General features: G+C 34.9%; 1 protein-coding gene across 2 annotated transcripts in view; it reads right to left on the reverse strand.

Annotated features, from left to right (window-relative positions):
- The window catches only part of ESRRG (estrogen related receptor gamma), a 193362-nt gene that overhangs the window by 63383 nt on the left and 114916 nt on the right, over positions 1-15063 (reverse strand). The gene's annotated exons all lie outside the window — the stretch shown is intronic.

Consider the following 15063-nt stretch of genomic DNA (forward strand, 5'->3'; position numbering starts at 1 on the left):
AGGTAATAACCATTTTTCACTTAAAAAGCACCAAAGGGGGCTTAATATATTGTAAACATGGGATGTTCCCTGATTTTCAATGTGAAATGTCAAGAAAGTGCATCAATTTCCCATTTGAGAAAGATATCAACTATACTCCCTTCCTTAGTGCAGGGAGGGTTTCTTATCTCCAAGTTCTAAACCATGGTAGTGTTTGGGTGTTTTTATTCTGCAGGTAGTTCTGCTTGTTCTTCCCACAGTGAAACGAGGCACAGCACAAGCATAGGATGTGGGGGCAGTTCTACTGGTGGTTTCTGTTTTGGTTGTCTCATAATGGTTATGATAAGAACAACAGAAAACTGGGACAACTTGGCTCTGAGAGTCTGGGAAATGTTGGAAGACTGATGACAATGTCTTTGGTCAAGTACCCTTTTAGAATTGGCCACCTTGCAATTCGCAAATACAGAGCATTTCAAATAACCAAACAGCAGAAATAGTACAGAATAAAAACAATATTTTAAAATGATATCCAATATTTTGGAATAGCATTTCTTGGAGCATGGGAGTGATACCTTGCACAGTATAAAATTGCACTCCATACATATGGCAAGTGTTATGAAGTTGAATTTCATAACTAAAGTTTAGGCAAGATTAGCAAAGGCAATATACAAACAAATATAACCCAAAGGATCAATACTTAAAAAGATAAAAGAAGGAGCATTAGAGCAATCTTTCATTTGAAACATTGTCCCATATAGGAGAATAAGATAGCATTGTTAATTTAAGAATAAAAATGCTAGCTAATGTTAATTAACACCTTAAATGAAATAATTTTAAAAATCTTAAATTATGCCACTTATGGAAAATAATGAGAGGAACAAGCATTACATGTGCTGCTTTTTGAAGAATATAAATCTAGGAAATAAATAAATGTCTATTTTTGCTTTATTGATCACATTAAGGCTTTAATGCTATACTGTACATTACAGAAAAATGTAGATAAAAACCCTTGTAGCATTTGGACTGAACCATCAAAAGTGCACAAAAGTTTTTGAACTGTAATGTTGGAAAAAATATTTTGGACTTCAGTCAGTATAATATGAAATAAATTCAGGCTCAATGAAATTACAAAAAGGGAATCTAAAGGGAATCAAGACTCCTGATGTTTGGAAAAACCAAGAGGAAAGGAAAAAATTGCATCACTGATGATGCAAGCTTGAATTTCCTAAAGGTCAAAAAAGCAGTTAATCTTGATAAAAGGATGTCCATTGGCTGGCAAGTAGAAATGCCTGAACAACAAAAACAATTTCCTTCCCTGTTTTTATTAAACTCAAACAAAAATATCAATTTCAATACATTAAAAATATTTTTGTTTTTATTACAAAAAGTAATAATGAATAATATTGTACACCACCCAGAGTCACTTCTTGTGAGATGGGTGGCCATATAAATTTGATTAATTCAAAAATTTGACATAATGTTAAATGGGTCTGAAATTATTCAGCTCTGCAATGGTAAAACTAAATGCAGGTAAAGCTAAGAAGCAATGAAGTTACAAAAAGTGCATATCTATCAGCAAGGCAATTTTTTGGAAATGGAATCCTAAGTCATCAAAAAAGATAAAAGGTACGGATAATGTTAAAGCTTTCCTGCTCTACTGCTGAATTAACAATTAGCAAAGGGAAGTTGGTTTCTGTCTCTTGATAGCTATCTGCAGTCTGAAGCATATTAGTAAGGGCAGTGTAAAAATGTGAAGTGTGTCCATGAATGTGTCTATGTACAGCATATAATGTTCAGAGGAGAAAGCCGACAATATTTTTGGAAGAAGAAAAAAAAATACTCATAATCCAAAGAACAATGAAATTGACTTCAAGACTTAAACACTGGGGTAGATAACTTTTTAAGTGAAAGAAGATTCACTATAATACTGCACAGAACAATATGAAAATCAGATGTTCTTGGAAAAATAAGGCACAATACTGATCAATTTACTGGATTTAATCTCAAAGCTATGCCATGATCTTTAGTTTCCTGAAATGGAGAAGATGCCTCTTCTTCATTCCAATCACATTTGTTTTACAAGGAGAGAAAGAGAATAAAATCTTTTAGCTTTAACACCCATGTTCTTATTTTAACAATATGTGCTGTGAACTTATTATAAAATATTATATGTTTGTTTTAATTCTGTTTTCCATTTAGTTTCTAGAAGTTTTATATTATTGTTCATTGATTGTTATTAGCTTACTAGAGTTCATATGCAAGATGGGTAGCCATATACATTGTCTAAAACAATGGAATACATTCCTAAGAGGTCTGTAAGGGGCATGCCTACGGTCCCTGTCCTAATGTTTTCTTTTATTCGTATCCTTTTCATGTATTTATAATTATGTTTACACTTGTACCTGTCATAAAATACATGCTTGACAAAATAAAATAAATAAAAAATAAATAAATGTTATTTTCAAGCTCCTAGTCTAGTGTTACAGCCTTGGTATTTTCAGTGGTTTCTCATCCAAATATTAACCCTGTTCAACTTGTCAGTATCAGCCAAGTTTAATAGATTTTGCTACCTAGCTAAGTGCAAGTCCACGTAGAAAAGTCCATGGGACCAGCTGCAAAAACCTTCTTCAACCCTGCTACTAGGAGAGTATCCATTTTCCAACTAAACACAAAGAGACAGCTTAGGGATGTTCACTAATGCAGAGGAACAGATGATGTGGGGCTGCTACTATTGCCCTCCATAGACACCTGTAGGACCTGCTGTGTAAGGTGGTTACTTAACTCTTCCTAATGGAAGGGCTGTTCCTGCCAAGATAACTTGCTTGAAGCATGGATTGAAAAATAAGCAGGATAGATGTGATCTTAGAAGACCTGACAAGGACCTTGGAACACACTGTGCATAAGTAACGATTCTTCTCATATGCACACTTTTCCTAACGTTTCCAAAGGGATTACTGTTCTACATAATTTCAAAAAGTTGGGGGCACGTGAAGCTTGGCATTCTAATCTGTGCCATTTACAATACAAATTAGATCACAAGTAACAGGTGACATGATTTAATTGAATGTCTTCCATCTGCAATGCTGACAAAAGGTAAATGGAAATAAATGAGTCTGGCAAGGCAGCCCTTGAGCCTTATGATACCCAATATCTTTTTTAAAAGAAGAGTTATCTATAAAACCGATGCTGACAGGCCTCCAACATTTTATTCCTGGACAAGATTAAATGAATGTTTTAATATGAGGAAAAAAAGGACAAATAACAATGTTGCCTTAAGCATGGAGAATTGCCATTATCTCCTCTTTAATGTAATTAAAGGAAAGTCATTACTCATGAAATAAAATAAATCCTTTTATTGTCCAGGAGACCAAAATTTATCAGGTCCAAAATTTACAGCCACTGAATTATTAACAAGCAAGCACTAAGATTTCAGTTTTACACCCAGTTCTAATTACCCATTTACTTAGGATGATAAAGCATAGCTGGAGCTGTCTCCAGAATTTCAGAACTATTTTATATAGCTTGCCTGAAACCCATTAGTAAATATTTTTGCCACTACTGGGCAGCTGTTAAATTCATTTCAAAAAAGCAAATATGAGCAACCAAATCTTAATTAATTGCTTTATACAGTAATCCAGTGCAATATTAAACTATGTTAAGAATCAACATAAATATGACAGACCATTTCCCAACAGATCCTTAACAAACCTCTTCATGAGGTTTTTGATGCTATAATAGATACATTCAGGGATTCCTGAATTCTAGAGCTGAAATTGGACTTTTTTTTCTTTCTGACCTACAAAATTATGTAGAAATAAGAATATTAACATAAACTGTACAGAGTAATCAGCCTTTCACTGTCCAGATGTGATTTCAGACACTATTTATCAGAGCCTTCAGCTAATTCTAATTTAATTGGATGATATAAAGAGAGGTCAAGCTACCAATGGCCACTAGCCAGGATGGGTTTACAGTGCCTTCATATTATAGCTCATGATTAGGAAAGTGGTACCAGACTCAAGTCTTGTTTATGGCCACTGAAGCAACAAAATGCTAAAATGATACTACTGGTCTAGCAGGCGTGTTCTTATATTCTTAAATCCAAAGGCTGATATAACTGACAAAGAAAAACCAAAGCAGGATCTATACAGCAGTAATGATAGAGTTGGTGTGGAATTGTTTCCTTCAGACAATCTAACTGATCTAAGCATTTCCCTCTTTTTACAGAAGGCAAAATGGAAAAAGATTGGGTTCATTTTTTTCTTAATGACCAATGCAAATAGTTGATTTCACATCTAAAACATTAAGCTTTACATGAACATTCAAGAAAAACAAAATGCACAGGTACAGTATATATTGTACCTTGCTCAATAGTAGTAATTGTGAGAGGGATCTTGGAGTCCTAGTGGACAACCATTTAGATATGAGCCAGCAGTGTGCAGAAGCTGCCAAAAAAGCCAACACAGTTCTAGGCTGCATAAACAGAGGGACAGAATCAAGGTCACGTGAAGTGTTAATGTCACTTTATAATGTCTTGGTAAGGCCACACTTGGAATACTGCATTCAGTTTTGGTTGCCACGATGTAAAAAAGATGTCGAGACTCTAGAAAGAGGGCAGAGAAGAGCAATAAAGATGATTAGGGGATGGAGGCTAAAACATATGAAGAACGGTTGCAGGAACTGGGTATGTCTAGTTTAATGAAAAGAAGGACTAGGGGAGACATGATAGCAGTGTTCCAATATCTCAGGGGCTGCCACAAAGAAGAGGGAGTCAAGCTATTCTCCAAAGCACCTGAGGGTAGAACAAGAAGCAATGGGTGGAAACTAATCAAGGAGAGAAGCAACATAGAACTAAGGAGAAATTTCCTGACAGTTAGAACAATTAATCAGTGCAATAACTTGCCTCCAGAAGTTGTGAATGCTCCAACACTGGAAGTTTTTAAGAAGATGTTGGATAACCATTTTTCTGAAGTGGTGTAGGGTTTCCTACCTAAGCAGGGGGTTGGACTAGAAGACTTCCAAGGTCCCTTCCAACTCTGTTATTCTATTCTATTTTAAGTTTTAATGTAATTTTTAAAATATTCCATTAAATCCTAGAGCTCAAGTAAGTAAAATAAGATGACAACATCCATAGTTATGCCTAAATTTTAAGGTTGATTATCAAAGTTGACGTGAGTCTCCCATGGCCCCCACTGCTCTTTCTCTCAAAAAGAGCCTGGGTACACTTGAAGCAGAACTTCTGTTCTTACCACCAGAAATACTTGCTTATGCTGTTTGATATCCCAAACTGAAATGTGAACACTTGAAAATATTTCCTTGTTAAAAATTCTCTGCTGGTATCAAACTAGTAAATTAGAAAGCAGTTTAGCCTTTCTAAAAAGCTACTCTCCTACACTGAGGAGGCATTTAAATGGAAGGGGTATAAAGGCAAGTAATTAATCATTTACCAATGTTCTGAAATGGTACATCAATGAAGGACCATAAGGTAATGAGGTTGTGTGCATATATTAACTAAGATGTGCCATGAAAGAATACTAGCTTGGCTAAAGAAGCTTTGCTAAGAGCCCATTCAACTGCATGTCCTTTACTTACACTATGATGAATCAACCAACTGCCAATGGATATTTGTCCAATCAGTGACCACAAATGAAAAGTGATACTTCATGTCATCCATGAAAGAAACCTTAATCTTAAGAAGTTTTGTTGCTACAGTATTTAAACAGAACTTGACTCTGTTCTAAAAGAAATCTTTGCTTTTGAAAGAAGTCTAAACTAACTTCCTTCAGAACTATCAAGAACTCTAAGTATAAAAATCAAGCAAAAATAATCTAATAACTATTGAGAGGCTGATTTTGAAAGTCAAAACATTCCAGGCTATGATCTTTATTGGTGGGGAGGAGAGATAAGAAACCACAATGCTAAAACTTTATTGAAGTCATTTGAAGGACAAGACTAGGTCTCGATTTCAAATGACCCTAGAAAAGTCTTTCCATTGAAAAGAATTCAAGTGATAAGCCAGTGACACCTCAAAAGAAAGAAATCTAACAGTTAAGTTCTGGACCATTTACTAGCAAGTCACATGAGATATGAGGAGATCGAAATAAAATTCATTACAGTAATCCAACTGTGAAGTACTGATAGCATGAAATCAGGATCTCAGTATCAACTTTGAAAATAATATGCAGCTGAGCATTTTTCCCCCCATTTATGAGCTAGAAGCTTTGGGATGCATTCAGGGATCCAGAAAGGGGAAAAAAGATCCTTGTGATTGACATGAATAGACGAGCACCAAATGCATGCTCCCGCTACAAGAATTTAGGTTCAAACTTCTGTCCAGAAAACAGCACTCACTGCAGGTAGCAAAAATCTGCTACTAAATTGTCTGATTGCATACATTTCAAGTAACATGTCTTTTTATTGTTTATTTATTGGTTCGATTTATATGCCGCCCTTCTCTGGAGACTCAGGGCGGCTTACAATGCATTAAGCAATAGCCTTCATACTTTTGTATATACCTGCTTAGTAGGGCTTTTGCCCCCCCCCCAAGCCTGGTGGAGGGCCTGGTGGCTCAGCAGACTGATAGCAGTGATTAACACCAGCTGTCTGCAATTACTGTAAGTTCGAATCTCACCAGGCTCAAGGTTGACTCAGCCTTCCATCCTTTCTAAGGTAGGTAAATTGAGGACCCAGTTTGTGGGGGCAATAAGCTGACTTTGTATAAATATACAAAAGTATGAAGGCTATTGCTTAACGCATTGTAAGCCGCCCTGAGTCTTCGGAGAAAGAAAAAAAAAAGCGGTGTTCTTTTTATACAAAGTCAGCTTATTGCCCCCACAATCTGGGTCCTCATTTTACCTATCTCGAAAGGATGGAAGGCTGAGTCAACCTTGAGCCTGGTGAGATTTGAACTTACAGTAATTGCAGGTAGCTGGTGCTACTTAACAGCACTATAGTCTGCTGCACCACCAAGGCTCTTCTCTTTGAACATGTGTTATATTTATGTACAGCAACCTCTTGAATTTATGGAAAGCCTAAAATTTCTGTCTATACAGAGATCACAACTTAACTGACTCATAAACCACTATTGGCCCAATTTATTTATGTAGTAACTGGAACAGAGTTCACCCTGCACTCTTCCCCTCCTCAAAGGTTGGTTTAAGAAAAGGTAGAGATGGTAAAATTAAAGTATGAAGCACTGAACACTGAATAGTATAATTATTTTCATAAAACTTTCATGGATATGTGGACAACTACAAATATCTAGTAAGGGCAGTGGGCAACCTAAATGATTTTAATTCATTATATAATTTATTTATGTTCAACTTAGTTTTAATAAAGTACAAAAAATGCCAAGCGCCCACCAATTTGTTCTCAACCTAGGAAAATAAATATCATGTGTATACCAATTTGTTCTCAAGCCAGAAAATCAATATCACTCCACCAGCCAGGATAATGCAGCCATGGCCAACTGGAGCAAAAAATTCTTCATTGATCAGTGCACATAAAGGAGGGAAATGAGGCAGGACATCACAGTTTCCTTTGCCTTTCAGTCCCTGTAGTTCCTTCATTAGGATTGGTCAGAAAGTAAAGGGCAGGGAGTAGATTTACTCCTTCATGAATAACCTGGTGGAATCTTTCCTGCATATTTCATTTGCACCTGTAAGTAAAATGATGTCCCCACATGTCTATTGCTTGTTGCACATATCTACACAATCCAATATACAGTTCCACCAAGATCTATTTATATAAAATAGATAAATTATAAAATTTCACTATTGTCATGACGATTTTACAGTACATCTACACGACCCAATATACAGATCCACTAAGATCTATTTATATAAATAGAACTTGGTGGATCTGTAGATTGGATCATATAGATGTATTGTAAAATCAGTCATGACAATAGTGACATTTTATACATGTGATATAGAATACACGTGAAATAAAATTTCACTATTGTCATGACTGATTTTACAGTACATTTAAAAAAAGAATTATAGGACAGAAAAACAAAGCTAGAAGAAACATTCACATATTTTTAGTTAAAGACAAAAAAATAAAATAAAACAATCGCCAGAATTATTATCAGTTTAATAAAATAAGACTACCTCTAGTGTAGCATTTACTTATAACTGAATAAACAAGTCAAAAGAATATGCAGTTTGCAATTTTGAGGCCTCTGGTTTTATTGCCATGAAATAATGCTTCAATCAATCCCCTCCTTGAAATTTATCTATGGTAATAAATGTTCATTTCATTCACATAATATACTGTACATATTCAGAATTGTCATGACAAGAGATTGGGAAGGAAATCTAAAGTTGTATGCGAACTATCAAGTTTTATGTAATGAAATATATTTAACTTTATATATATGATAGATAGAAACAAGTCTTCAAATCAAGGACATGTACTCTCACGAAAATATGCTCTATCACACTATCTTTTTCCAGTTAACATTAGAATGGCACAATTAAAATTATGTTAACATTTGTAAGGCAGTACGACTTAAGAAACTAGTTTGATATATAACAAAAATACATTTGATTCAGCATTAGGAGAACTTTTTAGTTCTATTATGTAATCATGAATCAGAGATTTCATTGTGAAGAAAAGAAAATTCAATTAAGACAGAATAATAATGAGAAGAGAAAGAACTGGAGAAAATAACAAAATATACAGACCTGCAACTAAAAGTAGAATGAATATGAAAAAAGAAAGCAAAGCCATAATAATAGGTCCTTAAATGCAATCCCAAAACATCTGGAGCACCACTTAAACATCATCAGCATTGACAAAATTATCACCAGTCAATTGCAAAAGAGGTTTACTTGGAACAGTTGTGGAACTTTGGAACTAAAAACAATACCTTTAATTCCATTGAACAATAACATCTGCTTATCCCGGGTTGTTGGGAAGGACTCAAGAGGTAGATAAAAATGCCAAACTAAAATATCAAGGTATCAAGTCAAAATATCTGTCTCACTATGCAATAAACCATAATAATACAAAGAAGAACTATGACAATCAGTGTGTTCCAGTTTTTACCAATATAGTCTTCCAGAGGGGAAGACCATGCTGGATTGTTCAACCTCAGTGTAAGGTTCTTGCTCATTGCTCATTATATATGATTAGTATATAATGAGCAATGAGCAAGAACCTTACACTTTAAAAACTTTAAAAAAATAAATAAAGTAAAGGTTTAATTCAATAAATCTGTAAAAATGCATGGCAAACTGGGAACATCTACATTATATGGGGCATAATTAAATGCTGCATAGAATCAGTGAATTAAATATGGATTGGTTTCTGTTTGCAACTGTTATTATTCTATAGCAAGGAGATAAACTCCAAACAAAATAGTGCTTTTCATACAGAAATGAAAAATAATACCTACAATTCATTTGTTTGAAGGGAAAGGTCAGGCCGTATATGAGTGGGTGGCTATATGTGTATTTATACTGTTATATTCAATTTTCTAATATTCTTGGGGGTTTTTTTTTCTCTTAAAAGAGTCATCTATTTTACTATCTTAAATTTATTTGGTGATGTTTTTAAATTTACTTCATTGGTGCCAGGTTACAAAAATCTGATGGTTTCTTTTGCTCATGATTATATATCTTGCCATCATTTTACAGCCTTAGTGAAATAGTCCATGTAAGATATGGTCTCATAAAATATTTTCTTTGGACACTACAGAGTGAAGAAAGATGTACAGTGAAAATAAGATATGAATACACCATCTTTGGCCAACTCCTAACATAAGTACTACCTTGTATCCTATCTATGACCAGAATTTTCCTTAAATTTTCTTATCTTTTGCAGAGAAAAAGGGAGAAACAATTCCTTTTCACTCTAAGTAAATTAACCAGGAGAGGGAGGAGGGAGGGGGGAACAATCAAATGAACTGATTTTTCCCCCTCAATTTACTATTATTATTGTCTCTGTGAGTAGACTGATGTGTATCCTTTCTTTAACTTGGATTTCTATGGTTTTTCAAGTCATAATTTGTCTTCAGGAAAAAAAAAACTCTAGTGAAACCGTCATGATTGATTGATTGATTGATTGATTGATTGATTGATTGATTTATGCCAGAACTTTATCTATATGAGAGAAGGGTGTCTCTCACAGACAAACACATCAACAAACATATTGTAAAAATGGGCCATTTGAAACTTGAAGCAAAGCCTGCTTGATGACTATTGGAAAACCAGAGGCGGTTATAAAAGCATTTTAGGTTTCAATTTGAATTTCATAGCAGCTTTGAAATTTATAAGTACCAGAGTGACAATTAGTTCTTTATTTTGTCCCCTACCAATAATTCAGAAGGCTTTGCTTTGTGAATGCACTCTTCCCCACACAAAAGAATTTTGGATTTTATATTGGCTTGAAGAAGGAAGATAAACCTTAATGAAGACTAAAATGCAGTAAAAGGAAGAGGGAGAAAACTAGTCCTTTCCCCAACAAAATATAATCCACTCTAGTTAATTATAAAAAAAATAATACCATCATTAGTCTGTTACCATTGCTTTTAAAACAGAAATATTAGGTAATATCTTCAATATATTTATGTATAATCACTTATTATTATTGCAATGAATATTTTTAAAGACCCTTTCAAAATGTATCATTGCTACATATTGTTATGCTTTCTTTGACTTTTTAAACTGCCAGAAGCAACCCAGAATGAGCAATCCTATCCTCGTGGTCACTTAAATGCATGTAGGAGAAATCGGGATCAAGGTATTGTGAAGTCCTGTAAAATGTCCAAACTCTAATCACATATACAGAGTCTATATGTTTGTATACAGATAAGATTAAAGACAGTTGGCATAATACTGTCTTGACTTCTGCTTAGCAGTCTTGTGTTCTGCATGAGAGAAAAAAAGAGATATAGGAAACTATATCATATAAAACCAGAATACTGATCCTCATGGAATGGCAAAGTCTATCTAAAATTTCAGATAAAAGGTTTCTCAGTCATATTCAGGCTTTCTCCATGTTCTGCACACAAAACATGAGTTATGACATTAAGCTATGGAGCCTTCATAGTGATGATTGTCTTCCAAAGTTCAAAAGCAATCAGGAATTATGGATGTTTCTAAGCCTCACTCATACAGCAGGAAACCGTAATTTCCGGTTATAGCTCAACAAAATAAAACAAACAAACAAAAAACTATTATTTCTTTTGTAATTGCCTTGTCATTGACCATATATAAGCACATGCAAAAAATGAATTGTTTCTGTTTTAGAAAACGGAAGACTGATTTTCAAGAAAAACAACTTGCCTATTTTATCATTGTTCTCTCACATTACATGACCATTGGACTTACCCCTGAAATCATAGGAAATTAAGAAGCTGAAAACTTTTGACTGGGGAGTTTATGAATTGCAGTCTCTGCCTTAGAGACATAAAACTCCAAGAGCATGTCCCTTCTGCTGATGGAAACAAACTTCCAAGATTGGAGTAAATTGTAAGCCACACAGAGTTGCTTAAGATGGATGGCCACATAAATCTGTTAAATACGTAAAGATTTGTTTGAATTTTAATATGCACAGTGCTAGGGAGACAGAGCAGATCACTTCTAATGCCTCATTATATCTGTGCAGATAAAAGCAAATATTTTTGAGTTCCTTCCACAGCATAGGCAGCCAGAACTGGAATTCACTGTGGTTTCAGTGTTTTCCATAAAGGATTCTCTGACTTGAACCATAGGATGAATGTACTGCTTTAACAAAATAAAACCATGTTTAATAGCAGTTCTCGGTGAGCATTGCTTTCAGGCAACTAATCTGCTGACCATGCTCATTTAAATTTAAAGTCCTTAGTTTTGCCCTTTCTCTTTTGAACACCATTGATTCCGTGCCATATGGTGCCTCAGAGAACAAGCAAAAGTCTGATTATGTAATGCCACCCTTACTTTTTCGTCTGTATATTTATATGCAGTCGACTTTTTTTATTCCGTACATCCCCCGGGGTCAGTAGGATCACTGAGAAAGCCAGACTCAGAACAACACAAAACATGATTACTCTTCTAGTTTCCCCTAAACGCTCTAGGTAGCCGTCACTTTATCCTGTGTACACCACATTCCATTACTGCCCAACCTAATAAAGACTTCTGTCACTGCAATAGCTTTTCATCTTCAGGGCTCCTTTCTCTACTCCTGATAATGCTGCCAACTCCACTCTCTGTAAATGAGCTCATGCGAACACTTAATTTTCAGCTTGTGAAAACAAACAGGCCACTGTTCAGTGCCAGAGCTTGAGGGGGTAATGTTTTGTCTTCAAAGCTTGAACAAAGCATTTGAAATAAGAAAGAAAGAAAGAAAGAAAGAAAGAAAGAAAGAAAGAAAGAGAGAGAGAGAGAGAGAGAGAGAGAGAGAGAGAGAGAGAGAGAGAGAAAGAAAGAAAGAAAGAAAGAAAGAAAGAAAGAAAGAAAGAAAGAAAGACTTATCATACTCACTGGCCATAACTCCTGACAGTGAAATCAAATTATTCTCATACCATAATCAAACTACTAGATACAGTAACACTCACAGAAGCATGCACATTTATAATCCAGCTGCAAAAATAAGTAAACCTTTGCTATATCTTCATAATCCAAGCAATAAGAAAAATTAATTTTCTTGTAATTAGATGCTTATCACCTGTTTACTTTTAACTTTTGTAGCAGCATGTATTGTTTATTTAATAAAGTATCAATTGTTTAGTAACTGGAATTCTCTGGGTAGTGAATAGGTAAGTTAATGTAGTCCTTATTACAAAATCTACTGAAAATATACATTCCACACATAAAATATCTGTCAATTTGTTTCTATCTTTAGTTTCTTTTCAAACAATCTTTTCCCCATTTTTTTTTTTAAAATACTTAGCAGACCAAGAGTCCATCTACCTTGTCAGTTTATTTACTGACAGTGGTCAACTCAGTTGCCTAAGGGCATTTTACAAGTATATTCACTGATATTAACTGCCAGCTTTCAACAATCATGTTGCTCCTCAAAATGTATTTTGCATATTGCTATTCATAGTTTGGAGTTCTGGAAGGATCATTCTTCTCACCTCTTGATTTTGAAAGACCAGGTGTGTGTGTGTGTGTGTGTGTGTGTGTGTGTGTGTGTACAGACTTATATATGTGCAGTAGTTTTTTTAAAAAAAGTTATTACAAAAACAGTTTGAATCTGACTAATATATTCTTTTCCCCATATCTGCATATCAACTGACAATAACAACAACAAAAGCCTTATAACCTAGGCAAGCTTTGCCATTTTGCATTTTCACATTAAGTACAGAACTGTCTGATCTGAAAAGTGCCTCTCATCAGTTGATAAAGCATTAAAACTGGGCCATGAAATCTACATTTAAAGTGTCATAACCTGCATAGAAGGCTGAAAAAGTCAAGGTGTTCACAATATTAACAGTAGGTCTACAGTGACAGATCCAATCAGAGGGCCTGAACCATCCACCATATTTTTTTTATACTTCAGGCCAATTTTATATCAAAGAAGTGATTAAAGACTACTTAGTAAGAAGAAAGCAAAGGGAGCTGTCTTAATCCTAACTTTAGAAGAAAACATTGTTAGTATAACAAATATTAAGGCAAAAGAACCTGGTTGTATGGAATTAAGCTATTTGCAAGATTATTCTGGAAATGACCATCAAAGGAAAGAAGTAACTAAGAAATAGCCCAGACAGCACTCAACAGTGTAAAAGAAAGCTAGGGAAGCAATAAGACAAGTTTGGAAAACAACAAAAAAAATTGTATCCATGATTCCCATAGAGTTATACGTACTCCCTTGCTTGAGAACAAGTCTGCTAGCTCAGCTCAAGAAAGGAAGACTCTATTTCCCCCCCAAAGAGGCTTGACAAAAGACTAGGTTCACCTTCTTCTATGTTATCCAGCAAGGTTCCTTATAGCCCTACCTCCCATCGATTACAAGACATGGCAGAAATAGAAAGAAAAAGGCGCTCAGTAATCATGCTATAGAGACTACTTCAAAGGCACCAGGAGAGGTCTGCCTTATCACAGGTTCTACAGTTCTACAATTATTTTTATTTCTCTGAAAGACATTCAATCCAAATTTGATAAATTTATACAGGCTTGGACAATATCTGTTGATGGTAGTTGTGGTGTTACAACAACAATAACAACAACCAGTAACGTAGGGTCTGTTAATAAAAATCAACTCAAGAACTTCTGTTGTCTATCCTTCTAAGAAGCTTGCTTTGCTAGGGACTTTACATACTGGGAAGCAGTAAAAAAAATCTGCTAAGCAAGCTTCTAATCTGTCATCTCAAACATATAGATATTAACAGTATATAGAATTTAATTTTCATTTTTCTGGTTGAAAACTATTGGGCCTGATCAAACTGAACTCAACTATGCAGTTTGAAGCTTAGTAGCGGTCATGGGGAAAGATAGAGAACTAAATCAAATTTCTGTGTTGAAACACAGTTTCTCTGACACTGAAGAAGTTCATCCAGGAGAACCAAAAGGGAAAGGTACAATAATGTTTTCACTTTTAAAAATGTCTTTATAAACTAAATTCAAAAAATGAAGCAAATAAAAGAAAAAATGTGTAAAATTATAAAAGAAGAAAAAAAACCATACATAAGCTGCAGAAATGTTGAGTCAGAGGAAGAACGTATCAATTAGGAGGATTCTGAAGCAGAAACTTCTCAAATTGGGATTTCCAAGAACTCCTTCAGGAAGACCCTCTCTAGGGACAATGATCCTTTATATTAAGGGCTTATCAGAATCTGCTTTCCATGCAAAGACTTCTTTTTATGAATGAAGAAGACTGATATACTACAAAGTGCCAGCACTCAAGCCCTGATTGCTAACTCCTTTAAAACTTTGGCCTTTTTGTGAAAGGAATGAAGCTTTGAAGCTGCAGCGTGACTTGAGAAAAATAAAAGAGCTGTCACATTCTAGGAATTGTCAGAGCAAGTTATCTGTTCAGAGCTGTCCAAGGTCCTGCAACTTCAGCTTCACTGTATCTGTCATAGTCCATAGACTCATTTCATGATGAAGAAAGAACTCTTGCCTTCCCTTTCTGAGCAGCTGGATTGCTAAAACTGGG

This window comes from Pituophis catenifer, unplaced genomic scaffold, assembly GCF_029215685.1.
Source record: "Pituophis catenifer annectens isolate HBS135680 unplaced genomic scaffold, rPitCat1.0.hap2 SCAF_1, whole genome shotgun sequence".
Lineage (NCBI taxonomy): Eukaryota > Metazoa > Chordata > Lepidosauria > Squamata > Colubridae > Pituophis > Pituophis catenifer.